Source organism: Procambarus clarkii, chromosome 12 (assembly GCF_040958095.1).
Source record: "Procambarus clarkii isolate CNS0578487 chromosome 12, FALCON_Pclarkii_2.0, whole genome shotgun sequence".
NCBI classification, from domain to species: domain Eukaryota; kingdom Metazoa; phylum Arthropoda; class Malacostraca; order Decapoda; family Cambaridae; genus Procambarus; species Procambarus clarkii.
Genome location: NC_091161.1, coordinates 17,633,591 through 17,658,547, shown reverse-complemented (window position 1 = coordinate 17,658,547; position 24,957 = coordinate 17,633,591). Strand labels below are relative to the sequence as shown.

General features: G+C 43.8%; 1 protein-coding gene across 4 annotated transcripts in view; it reads right to left on the bottom strand.

Moving 5' to 3' along the window:
* The window catches only part of LOC123772842 (uncharacterized), a 654,514-nt gene that overhangs the window by 69,673 nt on the left and 559,884 nt on the right, over positions 1-24,957 (bottom strand). For 3 of the 4 annotated variants that reach the window (XR_011228216.1, XR_011228210.1, XR_011228211.1), the window contains one exon: positions 22,319-22,999. The exons of the other annotated variant lie outside the window; for it this stretch is intronic. The gene's annotated coding sequence lies outside the window, so the exon portion shown is untranslated. Of the gene's footprint in view, positions 1-22,318; positions 23,000-24,957 lie in introns of those variants that run through there. 4 annotated transcript variants of the gene reach the window in all.

Below are 24,957 nucleotides of genomic sequence, written 5' to 3'. Positions count from 1 at the left end.
GTTCCAATAATATGGGAAGTAGCGAAAACCTTCCCAAACCCTCAAGAAGACAGAAGCAAACAGCAGTCCCGAAGGCACACAAAGGCACAGTCGCACCCGAAACCAGAAGTCATGTAGAACCCCACGAACGGGAAAACATGACGAAGACACCGTCCCGAAAAGGGGGGAGCATCCACCCACAGGATGGAACTAACCGACTCAAAGGCCAAGGAACCGAACCCAGGGAGGGGTTGATGCCCAACAACAACACGTACGGCGAGTGGGGAGGAAAAACCCCACTCCGCGTAACCACAAGCCCCGCCTAGAGAGTGAGAAATTCCCCCCACGGGGTCCTACGGGGCCAAAGCCCCCCAAGTCAGCCCCAGGAACCCACACGACAGGCTCCGGGGGCCAAGCCGTCCCCCCAAAGCCCCGGCCGTACCAGAAAAACGGGGCAGCTGCATTTTTACAAAAAATACTAAGGAAGGCAGCCCACTGGCAGACTCTTACAACACAGCTGGAGGAACAGGCTCAAATGCCCCCGTCACTACCCCAGAAGGGGAATTTCCCGAGACTGCCAGAGTCTTAAAACTATCGAACCCCACCCGAACCCACATATGGTAAGGAACCGGATGTAGGCAGGACGAGGGCATCCAGGGGAAAGACAAGGGGGCATAGAAGGAACCGAAGCAACCAACACCCCCACGTCCCAACACGAACCAAAACGGGGCAGCCCCGAGGCTTCCGGGGAGTAAACAAACGAGAACGTTGCCACAACCAAGGCTCAAAGTGCAACGCCCCTGCTGCCTGCACCCGCTTAGTCAGCACAACTGGGTAACCGAGCCACAACGAGCAACAAAACTCGCAGGACTCCGGGTCGAAGGGGTCACCGACCCCACATGCAGCAGACGGAGGCAAACAGAGAGTCACCCTGAGACAAGGGGTGAGAGCAACCCACAAACTCGCTGAAAGCGAGGTGGGGGGGGACTCCGGGGTCACATTCATCGGACCTGCACGCCCCCAGGGAATTCCCAGGGTCCCAAGCGTTTACTATAATAGGACTCGTGCTCAGGTAATCCCAGGCAGGGTACTGCTAACCGGCGTCCAAAGCTACCAAACAACTTTCTAAGCACTGAACCCCCGGGACGTGTACACTCATGGGGACCTAGCAGGAGGAACCACCAGAATAATACTTGGAACACAAGGGACACAGGAGGCAAGAACGAAGGCAGACCCCCCACCAGGTAGATAAACAAAAATAAAAAGAAAACCCCGCAAGAGGACAGCATACACAGGCGGAACAGACCCAGCCGCCATATAGGTGAAAAGCTGCGCAGCACCTTGCGCCCCACCAGTGCAAAACTGCCCCTTACCTGAAGGCGAACAAGGGAGACAGAACATCCGAGCACACAAAGGGCGGCCAAAAACCAAGCAGTTGTTAAATAATGGGGTAGTGACTGTACTATGGGGGATCTATTATAACATGTGTGTAGGGGCAGTAGGTAGCATTCAGAGTTATCAAATATGGGAGAACTAAAAGGCCCGGCCCCCAAAATAAACTATCCACAGTAATAATAACTTGCTACTAGACCATGTCAGACTAGAGGTTGATCATAGCACTCCCACACAGGAAGAAGGGATACTCCGTTACTACTTACTTATTTATTAACCCCTTAACAACCCCCCATATACATTCACCCCAATAACAAAAATAATAATTACTTTACCACACTATCTTACGTTAAAAGCCTTGGTCCACATAAGCAGGATACAAGGTTTTACACTGAACACAAGCTAGGGTAAAGTTCTACTATGGAAACACTTGAAGCTAGAGTCAGCTTAGGGTAGGGAGACCACGTGGTTCCACTGGGACCCCCTTTAGAATAACTAGTAATATGAACTCTAAAAACACCTACAACACACAAAGTATACTACTCTACACATAGAACACGTGTATGCCAGAAATTGAATAATGTACACAGTATATACTTAGCTTGAACAAGACACAGAAATAAGGAAACGAGGAGGAAGTGTAGGAGGATCCTATCCACCCAACGCCAGCTCAGAAAAAGAACGACTCTCAGTCTCCTTTCCCCCAGCTGGCTCGCTGCCGGCAGACTGCTCAACTAATCGTACTGCAGCCCTATACCAAGTTTACTTGGGTTTACTTTACAAATGATTAGAAAGTATTAGTAAACATAGTTGGTGCCTATGTTATTATTTAATATTAATAATCAACCCCAAGCTCAGTCTTAAATGCTCTTTGAAAAACAAGAATAGTCTTACATCTGGCAGGGAAAATACAAACAAGTGCACCTCGTGATGCGTTTTCAATACTAAAAGGCAGTTTATTAGCTCAGTTTTGACTTCTGGTTTCTACTGAGGAACCCAGGGTCGTAACAGCAGTAAACGGCCTAGCAGGGGGCAGAAACCAAGGAACTTGTGGAAGGTGGCCCCAAGGGCAGTACTTACAGGGCACCTAGGGAAGGGAACCCTAGGCGCATGCAGCCAGAATACTGGAGACTCCCGGCTCACGCACCACCTAGAAGACAGACACCATACTAGGTACAGTGCTCAAACAACTAATGGAACTGGAGCACACAACCGCTGCCTATAGCATCAGTCGAAGAACTGATGGGTGGATAACCAGGGTGAGAGGTCTGGGGCTCCCCCTCTCCAGACAGCGGCGCGGTGATGTGTGACGTCATACTAGTTTGCTTGTTTTCTGTTGGGGAGTTCTATCCACTAGTTCAGCTTTTGGTAGCAATTTTAACCAGAGTAGGGGTTTGTTTTGTAATGTTTACCTTTCTGGATGCTTGACCCGGTCGATGGCAGACATAGAATGCTTCCAACCACATGGGGGTTTCTATAGGCTATTGCTCCCCTTGCCTCTCTGAGGGGGCCAGGTTCAGGCCGTGGTCCCTGGTAGGCCCTAGAAATCCATACACATGACTGATGCCAAAGTCTGACATTAGCATATCAGCCTGGTATAGCTCCGGGAGCCGACGGAGCTCCCCCCAGAAAAGGATGATACCTAAAGATGACAAACATAGACTATTACATTATGGAGTCAGTAGTTCTAGCAATAGTATGGTAGTTTAATTGCATTAAGCAGAATAAAAATATTAAATTGAAATATAACAATTTATTTTTATATTTATTTATTTAAAAACAAGAAGGTACAATGGGGTCTGAGAGCACATAATAATAATAATGTTGTTATTCTTATATTTTTGGAAAGCCACAAACATGCATTCCATCTTGAGCAGTTACTTAATCTAACAGATAAGGCCAAGACTATCAATAGGTACACTGTAGCAAAATTTGAGTTCATCATAATAACTACAATATAAATTGAAGGTATTGATATCACCGGTGAAGTTGCATGTCTTAAGTACTAAAATGCTTTAATACTCTTAGTTACAGTTAGTAATGGACAGTGACCTTGAAAGTTTAGACAATTGTCAAACAAGTTGTATATAATAATTACCAAGTCATAAGTATGAGCCAAGTATTACACCTTAATCAATTAACAATTAAAATAAATATATTTATTTAAGCTCTGTCATTAGTTTATTTATATACAAGAAGGTATATTGCGTCGATAAAGTGCATACATTAGAGTTTAAGTATAAAATTCTTGCAAAGCCACTATCATGCATAGCATTTTGGGCAGGTGCTCGAGGTAACTTTAAAGGTAACATAATTAATCATTGTAACTTTATTACAAACTGATATAATTGATTATAAACAATATATTTACCAGGTAAACTCTGGTAAAAGTATTGTTGAAGTTGAATGTCTCATGCTACCTCACTCACCGAGTTTAGTACTTAAGTAAATATCAAAAGACGGAATATAGCCGGTGAGGTTATGTAGCACCGTCAAAAGTGCGGGATATTCAAAAAGCGCTAAATAAAACTAAGGATGCCAATAAAAAAACAAAAGCACATAAGGTGAACAACGTCAATGGCATCCGATTCATCAAAGATTGTATCAAGGGATAGGTGACGGCAAGGGACTGTCAGGAAGCAAGACGCACACACACATACTCGAAGTCAGGACATTCTACAATGATATGCACGACCGTAAAAGCCACAATGCATTTTGGACAATAAGGAACAGGGTGGTGCTCTATTAAGTGCCTGCACGTTAACTACCGTGCTGCGCCGAGTTTACAGTATTGTGAAATTCCCCCGGTGCGCATGAAATAAAGTGTTCCCAAAAAATTATTTTTTCTTCGTAAAATGATAAATTCCCTTCCCTCAACATGTCTATGTAAAAATAAATACCAAATTCCACTTACTTTGGCTGTGGGGAAGTGGACAAGGTGCGCTGTGACATCATTAGGACCTGGTCGCCTGTGCGTGAATCGCCCAGACACAGTCGTGCGGGCCATTCAAGCACCGGGTGTTGCCACAAATATATTTTCAATTATTTGTTTTATGTAAACCAATGCGGTTTTAATTCATTTTTTATTGTATATGATGCATATTTGTGTCCTTTACAATATGTATACAGTAAAACAATGTATACAGTAATTATGTTCCATGGAACTGTGATACATCTGTCAGTAATGTGTCCACAGTAAATGTTTATTGTCGCAATATTACCTGTTGAAAGTTCACTAAAAATACAATATGTACAGTTTTACACACTATTTACACAGTAACATACTGTATTATACACTCAGTACATCGGAAGTGAGTAATAATCAACGAAGTAGTCCATGGTACACAGCGCAACTTCGCTCTCAGTGCACCAGGTACAAATAAATTTTCGCTTCCTGTTTCTTATGTACATTTCTTATGAAATGTACTCACGTACACCCTTGGCTTTAGTACTTGTAGGTTGTATGTAGCCAAGCTTGTAAAGTAAATAATTATCAAAAGAAGGCACCAAACCGGGAAGGCTATGTAGTACCAACAAATGTGCGGAATAATCAGAGGGCGCTAAATATCACCAAGGATGCCAATACGAGAACAAAAACGCATAAGGCGAACGATATCAAAAGTATCCGAGTCACCAAGAATTCTATTGAGGGACAGGTGACCGTGAGGGGCGGTTGGAAACCCCGACACGCTCTCGTCCTGGAAGTCAGGACATTCAAGAAGGATATGCCCGACCGTAAGAGGGACAATGCAATTAGGACAATAAGGAGCAGGGCGACGCTCCATCAAGTGACCATGGGTTAAGCGAGTATGGCCAATATGCAACTTCGCCAAAGCCGTTTCCCATCGCCGGTTACAGTGGTAGGAGGATGGCCACGAGAAAACACAACATTTAAAAGTACGGAGTTTGTTACCAGTACCAGACGACCAAGAAGCCTGCCAATGGGTAAGGATGGAAGAATGGATAACCAGGTAAAAGTCGGAATATGGAATACCTTAACGAGAGATGGGACAAGAGCGGACAGCTTCCTTGGCAGCAGCATCCACACGCTCATTTAAAGAAACACCAATATGGCTGGGAACCCAACAAAACTCAACTGACTTAAATTTACTGTGAACAAGAAACAGCCAATGCTGGATCATGACAACTACTGGATGAACCGGATTAAAGGACCTGAGAGCCATGAGGGCACTACGAGAGACAACAACAATTACAAAGGAAGACTGACAACGAGAAAGCAGGAGACGAAGAGCATAGAGAATAGCATCTTCACAGCGGAGCTTTATGCTAGTCTCTGGAGGTAAACGACACATACAAGTGCGATCAGGAAAAACAACAGAGTAGCCATCACCGTCCGCAGACTTAGACCCATCGGTGAAGACAGAAACGGAGTAGAAGTGAGAAGAAAAGTGCTCAAGGAAAAGGCGTTTTAGAACCGTAGGAGGGATAAAAGCTTTAGTGATGCGGGTTAAGGATGTACAAAACTGCGGAAGGGGGACTCTCTATGGGGGCAAAGAAGGAACAACATGAGGAGAAACATTAGAAATATGAACAGAAAGAGAATCCTGCAAGCAAGATAACCGGACAGAAAGTGGGAGACGATGGAGAGGAACAGGAGCTACAGGAGGAGGAAAAGTCAAAGCACGACAGACGCAAAAGGAAGGATGCTGTAACGACCGCGCAAGATAGCGAAGACAGTAGCGATCACGGCGGTCCTGAAGAGAGAGAAAGCCAGTGTCAACATACAAACTGAGGGCGGTAGTCGAACGAAAGGCACCAGAGCTGAGACGCAACCCAGTATGGTGCAAAGCATCAAGACGGCGAAGAGTAGAAGGAGAAGCAGACGAGTAAGCAGGGCAACCATAATCGAGTTTAGACAGGACGAGAGAGGAGTGCAAATATAGGAGCGTGCATCTATCCAGTCCCCAAGAAGTATGGGACAAAACCTTAAGTAGGTTCAGGGCCTTAGAGCACTCAACCCGGACGTAAGAGATATGGGCTGACCAAGACAAACGAGTGTCAAAGACTAACTCCAAGAGCTTTGCGGAATCCCTGTACACAATGGGATGACCATAAAGCGACAAAGAGGGATGATGAACGACATGCTTCCGAGTAAAAGTCATAGCACAAGTCTTAGACGCAGAGAATTTGGGCCACTGATCATGGCTTCAAGACGACATGGCATCAATCGCAAGTTGAAGCCGGCGCTGAAGGAGAGGCGAGTCATCACCCTGACAGCAAAGGGTAAGATCATCGACATAGAGAGCGGAGAAGATGCCCGAAGTTAGAGAGGAAAGAAGACCATTGAGGGCAACCAGAAAGAGAGTAGTGCTCAGAACACTACCCTGGGGCACACCTTCGTATTGCTGAAAAGAGGCAGAGAGAGCAGTACCAAGGCACACCCGAAAGGAACGACGAGAGAGGAAGCTACGGAGAAAGAGAGGGAGATGACCATGAAGGCCAAAAGAATGAAACTGGGTTAGAATATGATATCGCCAAGTGGTGTCGTAAGCCTTTTCCAGGTAAAAAATAACAGCAACAACGGAGGTCTTCGCAGCAAAAGTAGTACGAATATAGACCTCCAAGTTCACCAGGACATCTGTCGTGCTGCGGCACTTCCGGAAACCAAATTGAGAAGGGAAGAGGTGGTGATGGTGTTCTAGGAACCACATCAGACGAACGTTAACCATATGTTCAAAAGAGTTTGCAGACACAACTTGTGAGGGCAATAGGGCGAAAGTCCTTAGAGGATGTTCCCAGAGTACCATCGGAGCCCGCCGCCATAGAACCGCAGAGGGCAGAACGAAGCAAAACGAGGTTGAGAGAGAGAGAAGGGATTGTTATAGGGAAGCCGAAGATGAGTGCAGAAATCCAAAGGACGAGACTCAAGGACAAGTTTACGAAGAAGGAAAGATTGGGGAAGATGAAGACCAGAGCTAACAGAAGAAAAGTGGGAACCCAGTTCGGTAGCGACCTGCAACGGATCCGCCACAAGAGTACAATGGAGGTGAAGGACCGGTGAAACATTGGGAACAAATTTGCCCGCTATCTTGCGGATACGCTGCCAGATCTCTGGCAGAGGAGTTTCGGACGTAATGGAGGAGACATAAGATGCCCAACATTCACGTTTAGCCGTACGGATGGCCCTATGGGCCACCGCACTCGCCTTCTGAAAGAAAAGAAAAGAATCGGCCGTCTGCTGACAGCGGTGTCTCTTCCAGGCTCCACGCTTACAGCGGACAGCCCGAGCACAGTCTGCATTCCACCAGGGAACGCACTTCCGTGGACCCCGAGAGGAAGAGCGAGGAATAGAGCGGAGGGCAGCGTCGAAGACAGTGACCTCTCCCTTCTGCCTCTCCCTCGCTCTCTCCTCCTTTTTCATGACAGAGACAATAGCACTAAGGGTAAAGAGGTTCCAGTCTGCTTTCGCAAACTGCCACCTAGGGAAGGAGAGGGGAGGGCGAAAAGAGAAAAAGGAAACATGGATGGGGAAATGGTCACTGCCATGGAGGTCAAGAACCTGCCACGTGAAATCTAAGTAAAGAGAAGAAGAGCTAAGAGAAAGATCAAGACAGGAAAGGGTGCGAGTCCGAGAGTCCAAATGCAGGGGCTCACCAGAATTCAGAAGAGACAGGGAAGAAGAGAGGATAAACGGCTCAAGAAGGCGACCCCGGGTGTTCGTCAGAACATCACCCCAAAGGGAATGATGACAATTGAAATCACCCAGCAGGAGCATAGGCTCCGGCAAGGAGTCCAGTAAGTGTTTCAGATCAGGAAGAGAAAGCGGGACACTCTGGGGGAGATAAATGGAACAGTGTACCATTTCCCCACATAGATACGAGCAGCAGAAGAATGGAGAGACGAAGGAAAAAGTAAGGGGACAAAGGGAACATCAGAGCGAATCAAGAGAGCAGAAGAGTTAGGAGCCCCAGCAACAGCTGGGGGGGGGGGGGAGAGAGAAAGGAATAGCCACAAAAGCGACCAGGACGAGCACCAAGCATTGGCTCCTGGAGACAGACACAAAGGGGCGAAAACCGCGAAATCAGAAGTTGGAGTTCAAGGAAATTGGCGTAATAACCTCGAACGTTTCATTGAAGAATAGACATCAACGATAAGAGGAAGGACAACAACAGAGAACAAGGAAGAAACAAAGGTGAAAGAGCAACACAGCACATTAAAGAATGTCTGGGTCGGGATCAGGGTCAGCAAAGTCAGGGTTAGGGGGCATGGTTAAACTGAGCAAAGACGGAGGGAAGGAAGCGGGAGAACAGATCAGAGGTGGACGGGCGGGGTCCGGAGGAGGAGGAGGAAGAGGAGGAGGCAACCGGGAGTAGCAGTCAAGGACAGCAGCAGGAAGAGGGGGAGGAGAAAGAGGGGAGCGCACCTCAGCAAGGGCAGCAACCGAGAGGGAAGCGGGGGGCCAAAGAAACCTACATAGCAGGAACAGGGGGGCGCAACCACCGAAATGAGAGGGGATGGAGCGATAGAGGCAAAAGTAGGGGCCGAGGAAGAAAGCGAAACCTTCTTACCCGCCGGGGAGGAGGGAGAGGAGCCAGGCTTACGCTTCTGACTTAGAGACAGGTGTCCCATCAACTACGTACCGGGCAACGGATTCTAGCTTCTCAACAGGAGAAGCTGAACGAGAGCGCACACGACGACCATTTGGAGAGCGATGGACACCAGCCCGCACCAAGAGGCGGCGGGGAGAGTCAAGAGACGGAGGGGAAGGATGGGAAGGAGGATCGGAGGGAGACGAGGAAGAAGACACAGGAGACAAGACAGACCGGGTAGAAAGAAGGGGAACCCCCAGACAGAGGACCAGGAGGTGGACCCTTCGGGACAGAACTGAAAGGAACAGAGGAGAGGGCAGTGGGCGTATCAGGGACCAAAGGCCCGGAAATGGTTGTGAGTCTGAGGAAGGTGGGAAGGACGAGGAGAGGAAGAGCACTACACACGAGCATAAGAGATATTAGCATAAAGCGGGAGCCGGCAAACCTGGCGCCTCGCGTCAGGAAAAGATAAATGCTCCCGGTGCTTCAAGTTGAGGACGGCTGCCTCAAGCTTGTAATGGACACACGCACGGGAGAAGGTAGGATGGGCCTCACTGCAGTTGAGGCAACAAGCCTGGGGAGAAGTGCACTCCGACTTAGAGTAACCTTCGCCACCACACAAAGGACAGAGAGACAGTCCCAGAGCAGCAGAGGGCACCATGCCCAAACCTCCAGCACTTGTTACAGAGCCTAGGAGAAGGAATGTACTCCTGGACAGAGCACCTGGCACCAGCAAGAATGACAGAGGGTGGAAGGGTCCGACCATCAAAGGTAATCTTCACAACCCGAAGGGGTTCACGGTGACTACCACGAGGGGGACGAGTAAACATGTCCGACTGGAGAATAGAATGGCCCTGGGCATCAAGGATATGTCGAATATCGTCGTGGCAGTCCCGCAGATTCCGAACACCGGTCGCAACATGGGGCGGAAGGAGAATAGTGCCAACACTGGCATTCAACTGAGCGTTCTTTGAGACCTGAACAGGGGTCTCGCCAAGGCAGGATATGGCAGCCAAGCAGGAAGCTGCATCCTGAGAAGGAGCAGCAACGACACGTGTACCGAGACGAGTGGGGTTGAAGGTAACAGAGGCATTCAAGGAATCAACGAGATGTCGATGGAGGGAGAAATCATCAGGAGGCGCAGGATGAAGAGGGAGATCAAAATATTTGGCCCACGAAGCGGGACCAAACAAGGCTTGATAGGTATCAGAATGGGAAGGAATCGGGTGAGGGCGGCCGTGTCGTGGATGGCGTTGAGAACCCCCAGAGAAAGAGGGGGGTTAAAAGGAGCAGTAGTTACAACTAGAGACGGAGCCGTACCAGGGGACGAGGTAGTCACCACTGGGGGCTTGGGGCCAACCACAGAGGAGGGAGGGGAGCCGAGGGGAGGGGTCAGAATCCAAAGGAGGAGCAAGGTCAGGGCTCAATGCAGCAGAGGCTACAAACCCGGTCTTCCAACGCGGACCGACTCGGGGGCTTGGTCGCTCGCCCCACGAGCCTGAGAAGGTAAAGCAGAAACTGAAACATCGGTTAACATCGCTACGAAAAAGAAATATTCATTCACGAATGTGCCCCCACACCCACCATGGAGCCACAATTAGAGGCAGGACACCCAACAAGAAGCTATAGCCGATCATGCCTGGGCCTCCTAGGGGTGCATCACGAGTATACGCCCCACAACCGCCACCTTAAGAACCGACAGTCCGTCGAGATCGGGTTCAGTGACGAAAGGGGGATTGACAATAAAAGGTTCCCCTCGCTCTTGACGTTGGGTACTACAGTTCTACGAATGCAAGAGTATGCCTCCTCAAGCACCCAGGCGTCAAAATAGAGGAAGTCCAAAGAAATAACCAAAACAAGCAAAAGGTCGGCAGGAAACGACAAGCAAATAGGAGAAGAGGGGGGAGAAAAACGAAACAGAAGGGAAAGGAAAAGTCGCTCAGCACAATTGGAGGACGGCAGCAGGACCACAAGGCTACAAAAGGACAGAGGACTGCCCCAAGGAGCATCACACTCTGGCAGCCGCCCGCTAAGCCCCCTCACGGCATCAACGAGGAGCGGGGAGGGGGGCCAAGCTTGTAAAGCATAAGGTAGTATTGATAAGGTTATTGAAAATGATCAATTTGTAAGGTAGTCTTGAAAAGGTCGCTTTGTATGATCCTTTACAGGAAAAGATTCAGCTTGCCTCACGAGTGTCTGTCAGTCAGAGAGAGATTCAGCTAGCCTCAAAGAGTGTCTGTCAGTTAGGAAGAGATTCAGGTATTCTTGAAAATATCTATGGAAAATACCACCATGGAAGCCACTAACACTGTTCATCTATGCTACTTGTATCAGATGCATCGTCACTGAAGGCAGAAAACGATTCGTCTATGTATCATCTAAATATATTGTAGATAGCATAGAATTGCAAGGGTGACACTCAGAGCTACAACTGGATACGCTCGCTGTATCATCCTTATAGGTGCTATATCACTTGCATCCGACCTTTGTGTTAGGTCCTTATTGTGCATAGCTTCACCAATATTATGACCCTTATGTTCTTAAAACAATAAGGTTTGAATTTCACAGACAGAGCACGATCTTTCAACACCACCTCAAACAGGTGTTTGGGAGCCAGAGGCGCGTGCGCTACCAATGGTTGCTTATTCAGTACTAACCCAGCCAGCAGCCCTAGGGCATTCTGGGAATTTTTTCCAAGATGGCTGCCTCTCACTGGAGGTCCTAAGAGTCCATTTCGTACACAACCAACCTCGTACACATTTAGAATTGGTACCGAAAAATCAAAGTTTTCTCGGTTGGCGCAGTTTCCCGCCGACCGAAAATACTTGGCGCAGTTAAGTGGTGAAACGGGTATGACCAATACATAATCTCGCGAGAGCCGTTTCCCACCGCCGGTTTTGGTGGTAAGAGAAAGGCCGTGGTGACATGCTACCCTTAAGAGCACGCAGCTTGTTACCAGTAACAGAAGATCAGTGATCCTGTCGCCGGGCACGGATTGAGGAATGAATAACTGGGTAGAAGTCGAAATAAGGAACACCTTTGCGGAAAATGGGTCAAGTGCGGCTAGCCTTCTTCGCAACAGCATCAGCACTTCCATTTAAGGAAACGCCTATATGACTATGGGAACCCAGCAAAACTCGACTGTCTGAAATCTACAGGAGATAAGAAACAGTCATTATTGAATTTCAACGACTATAGGATGGACAGGATTAGAGGACTCCAGAGCCATATTAGGGCACTGCGAGTCTACTACAACAAAGGAAGATTGACAGCGAGAAAGCAGTTGACGAAGAGCATTCAAAATTACATAGAGTTCTGCCATGAAGATGCCTCCAGAGGCAGGCGACACATACAGGTGCAGTCAGGAAATACAACAGAGTAGCCTACATCATCGGCAGACTTGGATACATCTGTGAAGATGGAGATAAAGCAGGAGTGTGAATAAAAGTGAGCAAGGAAAATTCGTTTCAGAACTGTAGGAGGGGTAAAAGCTTTACTCATGTGGGGTCAAAACTTAGGAATAGGGACCCACTATAGGGGCAAAGATGGAATGACACAAGGAAAAACATTGGCAAGACAATCCGAGAGAGAGAACCTTGCCAGCAAGACAGTCACACAGAAAGGGGAAGGTGGTGAAAGGGAACAGGGTCCACAGGAGGGGTAATGGTCAAAGTACGACATTACTGAGAGTGAAGGTGTTGTAGGGACCGCGCAAAGTAGCGAAGACAGTAATGATCACACTGATCCTGTAGACACATGATGCCGGTTACAACATACAGGCTCTGGGAAGGAATCAAACGAAAGGCACCAGAACTGAGGCGTAGCCTAGTACAGTGAAGAGCATCAAGACAACGAAGAGTTGAGGGAAAGGCAGAAGTAATTATCAAAAAGAAGGCACCAAACCGGGAAGGTTATGTAGCACCATCACATGTGTGGGATAATCAGAGGGCGCTAAATATCACCAAGGACGCTAATACGAGAACAGAAACGCATAAGGCGAACGATATCAAAAGTATCCGAGTCACCAAGAATACCATCGAGATACAAACGACCTCGAGGGACGGTCGGAAAACAAGACACACGCTCGTCCCGGAAGTCAGGACATTCAACAAGGCTGTGCACGACCGTAAGAGGGACAATGCAATTAGGATAATGTGCACTCTACATTATTAAAACAGTTAACACTGAAAAGCATCACTGAAAGTACTCAGAGTATGGGGTAACGATGTGTATCAGTGCTATACCGACGGCTCTGTAGAAGAATATGGACGATGTACCGAATGTGCATGTAATATATTTGAACACACACAGCAATGAAGCACGTCAATGACTGGGCAAGTACAACTCAAACCAAACTTGCAGGCATATACCTTGCCACTGAATTTTTAAAAGACAAAGGCAGTGGACTTATATACTTTGACTCGCAGAGTGCACTCCTGGCATTGAACGCACATAGTAGTGACACCCAGAAAATAGTCAGTGATATTCGAATGAATGTTTTAGCTGCTAAAGAAAACAGATTTGAAATTAAATTCCTATGGATACCATCACATGTTGGCATCTCAAGGCATGACACTGTTGATATGCTTGCAAAGACAGCCTGTAGAAAACCAGTGGTAGAAATTGATATTGGTGTTTCATTAGCAGTGACAAAGCGAATACTTAAACAAATATCTAATGCAGAGCTCACCACCCTAACAAATTCACAAAGACCTGAAAGTTGTAGCATTAAATATTATGATGGATATCGTGAGGAGACATTCACATGTGTGACTAATAGAAAGAGAACCTGGCAATGTGATGTTATAGTGGCCAGAATATGCTTGGGATATAGACGTATCTGGCAGCTTTCTCAAAACCCAAATGTCAAGTACACAATGTGTCAACTTTGTGAAAGAGAAAACATGCACTCTCTTGAACATTATATTGTAGATTGACTGACTTTCGCCCTCCTGGGCTAAGGTATGCTGAACTGTGTAATTACTATATGAGTACTGGAACACTTGATATATTGGACTTGTACCAAAGATTAACCATGTAATGTATCAATTACTCAATGTATGTATGTGATGTAACTATATAACCTGAGCTTGTAAAAGCACCTTAATCACCTTCAGTGATTAAGCACTTAATTGCACACTAGTTTCTATTTTACTCTGACAGGGTGAGATAGCTGATAGAGACAAATGCATGTGTATATATGTATGTATATATGTATATGTATGTATATGTATATGTAGGTATATGTGTGTGTGTGTGTATGTATATGTATGTGTATAAAGTATATATGGAAGCTGATTGTTACAGCCCTATTGGGTCGCAACTGGGTTCTTTCTCTGATGTTGTTAGAGTTGGGGTATCCGGCCCCAAGCTAGTAGTGGCTTTCAAGGGGTGTGTTCCATAACGCAAGTAAATTAAAGGGGAAGGGATAAAACTGCTCTCTATTAAGTATATATTAGCACCACCACCATAAATAAATAAAATAAAAAAATAAAATATAATAAAATATGTTTATTCAGGTAAGGTACATACACACAAGTGATGTTACATTAATGGATCAATATATAGATAGAGCTAGTACATACAATGCCTAAAGCCACTATTACGCAATGCGTTTCGGGCAGGAAGAACATTAATATCTAGAACTTAATACTAATTGAGCATAATGAATAAAATGTGTTGAGAACAAATACAAATAAAGATAAAAAAAAAAAAAAAAGGGGGAACATGACTGAAAAGCAGCACAAATACAATAGGTTGACAAACAGTGTTCATTAAAAAAAATATATATAAACAGTCACACACTGTTATTATTACTACACTTATTTACAATCACTTGTCTTCCTCCGAAGACTCAAGACGTTCACGGTGCTCAAGAAGAGTGGTCCTGGTTCTCTTGTGGCCTCACGATGAATCCTTTGATTCCCTCGGCGAGTCTACCCCGGCCACAGGTCAGCCAAACCACAGTCCCACTGGGTGCACCGTCGTGGAGGCCGTCAACCACAAATCCAGCCTGTAGCTGGCAGGTTCCAATCAGCTCCGCTGGTTAGGCCACTCCACGACCAATACTAGGGTTGCGAGCCCTAGGCAGGAGCCTCGTGTGATTCCACAGATCACCCTCCTCACCACAACACCCCAGTGGCTAGTCTTCTCCACTAGTCAGCCCCGGGTACGACAATCCCTGGATCTGCCACCTCACAGGCAGGCTAACACAACAGTGTTCATCCGGGGGGTGACTCACAGCTTCAGCAAGCAAATGCCGTGGAGGTTCTACGGCTGCCTTGGGTAGACTGATCCAACGTTCATTACAGCAGTCCCAGGTCGCTCTGTAATCCAGACACGTCATCAGTACTTGTTACACTCTAGGGCACATCACTCACAGGCTTAGACACAAACGCCCACATATCCACTCCATAGATGGCGTTGATGTCTAAGCGTCACCTCACCAGAGGTCAGCAGCGGCTGTGTTATGAGCTGATCAGGACGGGAAACCAGCCCCCGTGGCTGGTATATCTCGTCGCGGGTCGTCACTGCTCCATGCTCGGACGCTGGGCTCCGGGTCCGTAACACTGACCAGAATTACATTTCACCTTTGTAAATGCACATTAATGCCAAATACCAAACATTCGGGCCCAAAGGAGGAGCAGGGTCGGGGCCCAATGCAAGCAGAGGCTCCAGAGCCCGGTCTTCCAACACGGGACCGACTCGGGGGGCTTGGTTGCCCACCCCACGAGCCTGAGAAGGGTAAAGGAGAAACAGAATTTAACATGAGGACAAAATAGAAACATTCATTCACAAATGTGCCCCACACCCACCATGAAGCAACAGTTAGAGGCCAGGACACCCAACAAGAAGCTATTGCTGATACCACCAGGGCCTCCTAGGGCTGTGTCCTGAGTATACGCCCCACAAACGCCACCTTAAGAAACCGTCAGTCTGTCGAGATCGTGTTCAGTGATGAAAGGAGAGGATTGACAATAAAAGATTCCCCTCGCTCTCGACTTTGGGTACTACAGTTATACGGGTGCAAGAGTATGCCTCCTCAAGCACCCAGGCATCAAAATAGAAGTAGTCCAAAGGAATACCAAAACAAGCAAAAGGTGGCAGGAAACGGACAAGTAGATAGGAGAAGAGGGGGGGAGAAAAAACGAAACAGAAGGAAAAGAAAAGTTGTTCCGCACCAATTAGAGAGGATAGCAGCAGTGAGCCAAGGCTACAAAAGGGCAGAGGACTGTCCACTCCAGCTAGTCGCCCACTAAGCCCCCCTCATGGCATCAACGAGCTGAACAGGGACGGGAAGGGGGGGGGAGGCAGAAGAGTAAGCAAGACAGCCATAATTGAGTTAGACAGCATGAGAAAGGAATGTAAAGAGAGCAGCATGTGCCTTTCAGCTCCCCAGGAAGTATGGGACAAGACCTTAAGTAAGTTAAGGGTTTTTGAAGCATTCAACTCGAAGGTAAGAGATATGGGGTGATCAAGACAAGCAAGTGTCAAAGATAAACCCAAAATTGTTTAACACTATCCTTTATAAAGAGAATTACTATAAAGAGGACAGAGTGGGGTCGGAAGAACGACCTGCTTCCGAGTAAAGGTCATAGCACAAGTCTTAGTTGGAGAAAACTTGAAGCCATGATTGGTGGCCCAGGACGACATGGCATCAATCGCAAGTTGAAGATGCCATTGCAGAAAAGGCGAGTCATCACAGCAGAGGGTAAGATCATCAACATAGAGAGCTGAGAGAAATGCCAGAGGGATGTGAGGAAAGAAGACCATTGAGGGTTACCAGGAAAATAGTAGTGCTCAGAGCACAACCTTGACGTACACCTTCGTATTGCCGAACAGAGGCAGAGAGGTTCCCTTAGAATCTCATTCTAAGGGAACGACAAGAGAGGAAGATCTTTAGTTAGAGAGGGAGAGTGCCACAAAGGCCAAAAGAACAGAGTTGGAACCAGAATGTGATATCTCCAGGTGGTGTCATACGCCCTTTTCCAGGTCAAAAAGGACTGCAACCACGAAGGTCTTCACAGCAAAGTAGTACATAGACCTCTTAAGTTCAGGAGGACATCAGTCATGCAGCAACACTTGTGAAAGCCAAATTGAGAAGGAGAGGGGTGATAGCATTCCAAGAACCATATCAGACCGACACTGACCATACATTTAAAGAGGTTGCAGACACAACTCGTTAAAGCAATGGAGCGAAAGTCTTTAGGGAATGACCACAGAGAACTAGGTTTTCAAATAGGAAGAAGAACCGCCTCAAGTCAGTCCTCGGGAACTGATGACAACTCCCAGGCACTGTTATAAACATTCAGTAAATACTGAAATGTGTATGGAGGGAGATGTCAAAGTATTACATAATGAATATCATCTGAACCCGCCGCTGTAGAACCGCAGAAGGCCAGGGACAGACTGGAGTTCTGAGAGAGAAAGGAGCGTTATAAAGATGATGAAGAGGCGTTTGAAAATCTAAGTGACAAGAATCAAGAAGAGGCTTAAGAGTAAGGAAAGGAGGAAGAGGAGAAATCGGAGCTAACAGTTGAAAAGTGTGAACCCAGTTCGGTTTTGACCGAGACTGGATCTGCCACAATAAGAACCACAGAGGTGAAGAACTGGCAAGGACATCTGGAAAAAACTTACCCACCTAACTTGCTGATTTCCTCCAGATCAGGGGCAGAAGGGTGTTAGACATAATAGTGGAAATGAAAGATCTCCAACTCTCACTCTTAGTCGTACAGATGGCCCTACGGGCCACCACACTTGAATTTTGATGCAAAAGCAAAGAATCAGGCGTCCGTCACAATCGGTATTTCTTCTAGGCCGCACGCTTTACAGAGGACAGCCTGAGCACAGGCTGCATTCCACCAGGGAACGCACTTCTGTGCGCCCCAGGAGGTAGAGTGAGGAACAGAGCTGAGGGCAGCATCAAAAACTGTCATGAAAGAAGGAGGGGGGGCTCGGGAAAGAGGAAAATCAGAGAGGTTGGAAAGAGTAACACAAAGGTAAAGAGGTTCCAAACAGCCTTGTCAAACTTCCACCTAGAGAAGGAGAGGGGAGGGTGAGAAGAAAAGAAAAGTGAGAAGGATGGGGAAAAGGTCACTTATGTAGATCATCAAGAACCTGCCAGTTGAAGTCCATATAAAGAGAAGATGAGCAGAAAGATCAATACAGGAAAGGGTGGGAATCAACATGAGTGGGTTCACCAGAATTCACTAGTTATAAAGGAAGAGAAGTGAGCACAAATGGTTCAAGAGGGTGTCCCCGGGTGTTTGTCAGAATATCTCCCCAGAGGGTATGCTGACAGTTAAAATCATCCAAAAGGAGCACAGGCTCTGGTAAAGAGTCCAACAGGTGTTTAGGATCATGAAGAGAAAGCGTAAAATTTGAGGGGAGATAAACGGAACAGACTGTATACCATTTACTCACAAAGATACGGACCACAAAACACTGAATGGGCGACTGAAAAAGTTGAGGGATGAAGGGAATATCACGACAGATCAAGAGAGCAGTAGAGTTATGCGCAGTAAAAGCTGGAGGGGAAAAGAGAAAGTAATAACCACGCCAAGTAAGTTTTATTTTCTTTTGGGAGGGAGTTCTTGGTTGTTCTACCTCTTCCCTCACTTCATTACACACACAAATCACAATAGCATGATGCTTCAATGAACAAATCCACAAGGGCCGTGACGAGGATTCGAACCTACGTCAGAAGAGGTAGAACGGCCTATTGACATAGCTAGAGTGCATGAGGGAGCTGTGTAAAACCCTGGTTTGTGTCTCGGAGAGGCTGCAGGATTCAAGTTCAGTAAAACTTCTGGTTTCAACTCTTTTTACCATGTTGTAGCTCAGTCGATAAGGCAGCATCTGTGATGGTCTCGGACGTAGGTTCAAATCCTTGTCATGGTCCTTGTGGATTTGTTCATTGATGCATCACGCTATTGTGATTTCTGTGTGATTTTTAACAATATTCAAATGACTCTTATGCTGTATGAATCCTAATGTGCTTTATCAGATTTGATTTTGTTTAAAGTCTTTTTGACACTCTGAACAGTGATATGGTTTCTCTCCTATATGAATCCTCATGTGTGTTATTAGATTTGATTTAAGTGAAAAGTCTTTTTGACATTCTGAACAGTGATATGGTTTCTCTCCTATATGAATCCTCATGTGTTTTCTTAGATATGATTTTTGTGAAAAGTCTTTTTGACACACTGAACATTGATATGGTTTCTCTCCTGTATGAATCCTCATGTGTGTTATTAGATTTGATTTAAGTGAAAAGTCTTTTGACATTCTGAACAGTGATATGGTTTCACTCCTGTATGAATCCTCATGTGTGTTATTAGATTTGATTTAAGTGAAAAGTCTTTTTGACATTCTGAACAGTGATATGGTTTCTCTCCTGTATGAATCCTCATGTGTCTTATTAGAGATAATTTGTGTGAAAAGTCTTTTTGACACACTGAACAGTGATAAGGTTTCTCTCCTGTATGAATCCTCATGTGTGTTATTAAATCTGATTTTAGTGCAAAGTCTTTTTGACACACTGAACAGTGATATGGTTTCTCTCCTGTATGAATCCTCATGTGTTTTCTTAGATATGATTTTTGTGAAAAGTCTTTTGACATACTGAACAGTGATATGGTTTCACTCCTGTATGATTCCTCATGTGTGTTATTAGAGATAATTTGTGTGAAAAGTCTTTTTGACATTCTGAACAGTGATATGGTTTCTCTCCTGTATGAATCCTCATGTGTCTTATTAGAGATAATTTGTGTGAAAAGTCTTTTGACACACTGAACAGTGATATGGTTTCTCTCCTGTATGAATCCTTATGTGTGTTATTAGAGATAATTTTTGTGAAAAGTCTTTTTGACATACTGAACAGTGATATGGTTTCTCTCCTGTATGAATCCTCATGTGTCTTATTAGAGATAATTTGCGTGAAAAGTCTTTTTGACACACTGAACAGTGATATGGTTTCTCTCCTGTATGAATCCTCATGTGTGTTATTAAATCTGATTTTTGTGAAAAGTCTTTTTGACATACTGAACAGTGATATGGTTTCTCTCCTGTATGAATCCTCATGTGTTTTCTTAGATATGATTTTGTGAAAAGTCTTTTTGACACTCTGAACAGTGATATGGTTTCTGTCCTGTATGAATCCTCATGTGTGTTATTAGATTTGATTTAAGTGAAAAGTCTTTTGACACTCTGAACAGTGATATGGTTTCTCTCCTGTATGAATCCTCATGTGTGTTATTAGATTTGATTTAAGTGAAAAGTCTTTTTGACACTCTGAACAGTGATATGGTTTCTCTCCTGTATGAATCCTCATGTGTGTTATTAGATTTGATTTAAGTGAAAAGTCTTTTTGACACTCTGAACAGTGATATGGTTTCTCTCCTGTATGAATCCTCATGTGTGTTATTAGATTTGATTTTCGAGTAAAAATTTTTTGACATACTGAACAGTGATATGGTTTCTGTGCTGTATGAATCCTCATGTGTGTTATTAGATCTGCTTTTTGTGAAAAGTCTTTTTGACATACTGAACAGTGATATGGTTTCTCTCCTGTATGAATCCTCATGGTGTTATTAGATTTGATTTTCGAGTAAAAATTTTTGACATACTGAACAGTGATATGGTTTCTCTCCTGTATGAATCCTCATGTGTCTTATTAGGCCTGATTTGTGTGAAAAGTCTTTTTGACACTCTGAACAGTGATATGGTTTCTCTTCTGTATGAATCCTCATGTGTATTCTTAGATTTGATTTAAGTGAGAAGTCTTTTTGACACACTGAACAGTGATATGGTTTCTCTCCTGTATGAATCCTCATGTGTATTCTTAGATTTGATTTAAGTGAGAAGTCTTTTTGACACACTGAACAGTGATATGGTTTCTCTCCTGTATGAATCCTTGTGTGTGTGTTATTAGCCATAATTTATTTTTAAAGTCTTTCAGACACATTCTACAGTGACATGACTTTTCTCCTGAACGGTCACTTATATAAATTTTGATATTTTTGAAAGTAGTTTAGACAATGTATTTATTTTTTTTCTCTAAATGTTTTGTATGCTATTATGCGAGATGTTTTCATAATATAATTTTGAACATTCAACACTAATGACATTTTTCTTTTTAATAAATATTTGTACAGTTTTCTTGATTGTATAAACCTTTACAGCTATTTGATCCAAAAAGCAAGTATTATCTAATGAAATATTCTACATTTCATTAGTTAAGTCTTGTAGACAATTATTATTAGTATTTGTCTCCTTTATAAATTGTTGTGTTCTTTATAAATCTTAGTAATATATTTGATATATTTTAAATGCATGAGCTTTTATTTATTACTAAAGCAAATATTGTTAAGAGATGCCAAAACACTTGGACTGTCGGATACATAAGTAATTCAAGTAACTACATTGCAATCAGTATAGAGTAACCAGAATAGAGCACACAGGTTATAGTGTTAACTCTGTTGTCAACAGATGGCACTCAATATCAGATAAGCAATTGGAATAATCTAATTAACTTTTGTAGGAATATAAAGTAATTTAATTACTTGTCAAAGACACAAGAGAATGGAAAAATGTTACAATATGTAAACCACTGGTATTATTCAATAAAATAGTAAGATAATATTGTGCTTATTATATTATAAAATGTGCTAGACATAAAATATACTCTACAATATTTCCTGTGAATCAAGTGTAAAAGCAAACATACAAATCTACGTCTCCACATGCGTTCACCAGCAGGAAAGTTAGTGTCCGTGTATAACTTTGTAAACATTACAAACAAATCCTGTGGCAATTTTTTTTTTTTAAGATTTAACAAAATGTCTTCGTATAGGAAAATTAAATATATTATAAATTTATTTATAATTATACTGATTTATCATACTGTACATATAGCAACAGCAGAGAGGGATGGTTTATTATAAATACAGCCACAGTATTAAGATGTTTCACTACAGAACCTTATTACAAATATGACCACAGAATTTGGGATGTCTTATTATAAAATAACCACAGAACTGAGGAATGTCTTATTATAAATATAACCACAGAACTGAGGAATGTCTTATTATAAATATAACCACAGAACTGAGGAATGTCTTATAATAATATAACCAAAAAACTGAGGAATGTCTTATTATAAATATGATCAGAGAATTGAGGGAGTTCTCTTATAAATATAACCACAGAACTGATGGATGTCTTATTATAAATATAACCACAGAACTGATGGATGTCTTATTATAAATATAACCATAGCAAGAGTCAGGTACAGTGGACCCTCATGTGGTTTGTCATTTGCAAAAATATACGTATGTGATTTTTACAAGAACTTACTGATCCAATGTACCATGCACATTTTATTTTTAAATCCAATACAGTCATGTAAATATGTGAATAAATAAATACTGAGCATTAAGAACACTGATATATTATCTTATTTGGAGAGCCTTTTGAGCTTAAGAGCAAATTACCTAAGAAAAAAATCATAATTACTATACAGTATAAAGATTATTTATTTTAATGCTTTCTCAACATTTACAATGGCTCACATAGGAGAAAAAGTATGAAATGTTTTAAAACTGAAAATATATATTAAACTTTTTTATATTAGAACCTGATAATAAAAATAATTAATTTGAAAATCTTAAAATGTATTCTTGTCAAACAATAGTATTAAAAACAATACTGTACCACATACACAATGAACTAATAAATACCGAGATTTTTATATTAATGATACACCAAATTTAATTTAAATACACATTTCCTTTGTTACCATAGTACATGAGATGTTAATAATGCATGACATATTGATAATACATGTAGTCATTGACATGAGTGTGCTGAAGACAGTCTTACCCATTTACATGTAGTATTTCTTACACCATAATGTGTTTCATAATGCTGCTGACAACATGTATGCAGTATATCTGACACTGTGTGGATGCTGACACTGCAGGTATTATTCAACACCACTGGGTCCTGACACTGCAGGTATTATTCAATGCCACTGGTTTCTGGCACTGCATGTATTATTCTTCTGGTGACCGTAGGAGCTGTGGAAGAAAAGATTGAGAGATTACCAAGTCGTTTAAAGTCAACAAATACCAAATACAGAATCTTCGAAATCTAGTAAAGATTTCCCAAATAGGATTTTTTTTTTAATAATTCCAATACTATAATGGTTCTTTCTCCAAATAAAACAAAGATATACAGTATAGGTAAAATATATCAGCCAGCAGACTACAAACAGGTACCAATCCCTGCGCACAGGAATCTTAGCAGATACAATATATATGGAAAAAGGCAAACATAATTCCAATCTACAAAAATGGTATTCGAGAAGACCCTCTAAATTATAGACCTGTACCGTTCTTACCCACCTGCCAATCCATCCACCTACCTGCTCAACTCACCCACCCACCTGTTCACCCACTTCCCGGCACCCACCTGTTTACCCACATGCCTGCACGCCCACTTACCCACCTGTCAATGCACCCACCCACCTATTCACCCACCTGCCTGCTCACCCACTTGCCTGCTCGAACCTGTTCACCACCAAGCCCATCTACCTGCCACTGCCAATTACTTTAATGTACAAAATGCAAAAAATCACCACAAAAGAAGAGGCAGGTCGGCCGCGTGACTGGGAACCACTCGCTTGGTCGACCTGAACGTGTACCAACAAATATCGGAAGTCGACGACACCATCGGACGTCGAGTCGCATTTTTCTATGAAATTTACATCGTAACTCGAAATTTTCGTAAGTAGGGGCAATCGTATGTCGAGGTGCCACTGTATTTGGTAGGGTTTCAATAATCAGGTAAAAATAGCCATGTGAAAAAATAAATGGGAACAAAGACTCGAGTTATATTTGTGCTGTTTCCCCAGATATACATCCCATTTTCTTTCAATTTTGTTCCAGAGAAAACATCTGGTCAGTGGTAGCCTGAGGCCAAATTGGGTCTCCAGAAGAAAAATTCACCCAGCGTTGCAGGGGTGTCACATGACCTGATGTCATCAGTAGGGGCCCCCTACCTACGAGTGACCCAATGGGGTCATGCATACAGAGGGTCAAGGTTCCTTACAAAGAACAAGTTGGATATTACTGTGTAGTAAGCCTTTTCTTGAATTTGCAAGAAACTGTGGGGTTCTCAGTCATGGTAGGCAACCCAAGGAACCAGGATAGCATGTGGAGGTTGGATATTTGGGGTTTAAATGGCTTCGGAGAGTCGTGTGTGTTTGATGATGGGTAAATGTTTAAGTCAATAATTGTCGTGCTTTTAATCTGAATGAGGGGTCCTAGTTTACGCTCTAGTCATAAAATAAATTCCTTAGTATATTTCCTATGGAAAATGAGCTTTCAGAACTCTATATAAATTAAAAATGAGGTCAAGAAAGGCATGTTTATATATGTAGTGTTTTAGGCTTGAAACTGTTTACCCAAGTCACCCCCGAGCACTTGCACCGTTTTCTGTAGCCAAGTAAAGATTTCATTTTCTGTGGAAGCAATAATAATAATTAAATTTAATAATTGTCTGTGTGAGCCATTAATCATTTAGCCAGAGAATGTTTATCATATTGAAATCGTTCCCCAAACTAGATTCAACATCATCACCATAGCAAAGTAAGTAATTATCAAAAGAAGGCACCAAACCGGGAAGGCTATGTAGCACCATCAAATGCGCAAAATAATCAGAGAGCGCTATATATCACCAAGGATGCCAATACGAGAACAAAACGCATAAGGCGAACAATATCAAAAGTATCCGAGTCACCAAGAATTCTATCGAAGGACAGGTGACCGCGAGGGGCGGTCGGAAAGCAAGACACATGCTCGTCCTGGAAGTCAGGACATTCAAGAAGGACATGCACGACCGTAAGAGGGACAATGCAACTAGGACAATAAGGAGCAGGGCGGCGCTCCATCAAGTGACCATGGGTTAAGCGAGTATGGCCAATACGCAACCTCGCCAGAGCTGTTTCCCACCGCCGATTACGGTGGAAGGAGGA